The following is a 1,338-nucleotide window of genomic DNA, read 5'->3' as shown; positions in this document are numbered from 1 at the left end:
GATGTTTCAGGGTAACTATAATAATGTGTTCTATTGTGATGTTTCAGGGTAACTATTATAACGTGAACTATTGTGATGTTTCAGGGTAACTATAATAATGTGTACTATAGTGATGTTTCAGGGTAACTATTATAACGTGAACTATTGTGATGTTTCAGGGTAACTATTATAACGTGAACTATTGTGATGTTGGAGGGTAACTATTATAACGTGTACAATTGTGATGTTTCAGGGTAACTATAATAACGTGTACAATTGTGATGTTTCAGGGTAACTATAATAACGTGTACAATTGTGATGTTTCAGGGTAACTATAATAATGTGTACAATTGTGATGTTTCAGGGTAACTATTATAACGTGTTCTATTGTGATGTTGCAGGGTAACTATAATAATGTGTTCTATTGTGATGTTGCAGGGTAACTATAACAACGTGAACTATTGTGATGTTTCAGGGTAACTATAATAACGTGTACAATTGTGATGTTTCAGGGTAACTATAATAACGTGTACTATAGTGATGTTTCAGGGTAACTATAATAATGTGTACAATTGTGATGTTTCAGGGTAACTATTATAACGTGTTCTATTGTGATGTTGCAGGGGAACTATAATAATGTGTTCTATTGTGATGTTGCAGGGTAACTATAATAATGTGGTCTATTGTGATGTTGCAGGGTAACTATAATAACGTGAACTATTGTGATGTTTCAGGGTATCTATAATAACGTGAACTATTTTGATGTTTCACGGAAACTATTATAACGTGTTCTATTGTGATGTTTCAGGGTATCTATAATAACGTGAACTATTGTGATGTTTCACGGAAACTATTATAACGTGTTCTATTGTAATGTTTCAGGGTATCTATAATAACGTGAACTATTGTGATGTTTCACGGAAACTATTATAACGTGTACTATTGTGATGTTTCAGGGTAACTATAATAATATGTTCTATTGTGATGTTGCAGGGTAACTATAATAATGTGTTCTATTGTGATGTTGCAGGGTAACTATAATAACGTGAACTATTGTGATGTTTCAGGGTAACTATAATAACGTGAACAATTGTGATGTTTCAGGGTAACTATAATAATGTGTTCTATTGTGATGTTTCAGGGTAACTATTATAACGTGAACTATTGTGATGTTTCACGGTAACTATTATAACGTGAACTATTGTGATGTTTCACGGTAACTATTATAACGTGTACTATTGTGATGTTTCATGGTAACTATTATAACGTGTACTATTGTGATGTTTCACGGTAACTATTATAACGTGTACTATTGTGATGTTTCACGGTAACTATTATAACGTGTACTATTGTGATGTT

This window comes from Mizuhopecten yessoensis, unplaced genomic scaffold, assembly GCF_002113885.1.
Source record: "Mizuhopecten yessoensis strain PY_sf001 unplaced genomic scaffold, ASM211388v2 scaffold8099, whole genome shotgun sequence".
Lineage (NCBI taxonomy): Eukaryota > Metazoa > Mollusca > Bivalvia > Pectinida > Pectinidae > Mizuhopecten > Mizuhopecten yessoensis.
Note: the sequence above shows the minus strand (reverse complement) of the source record.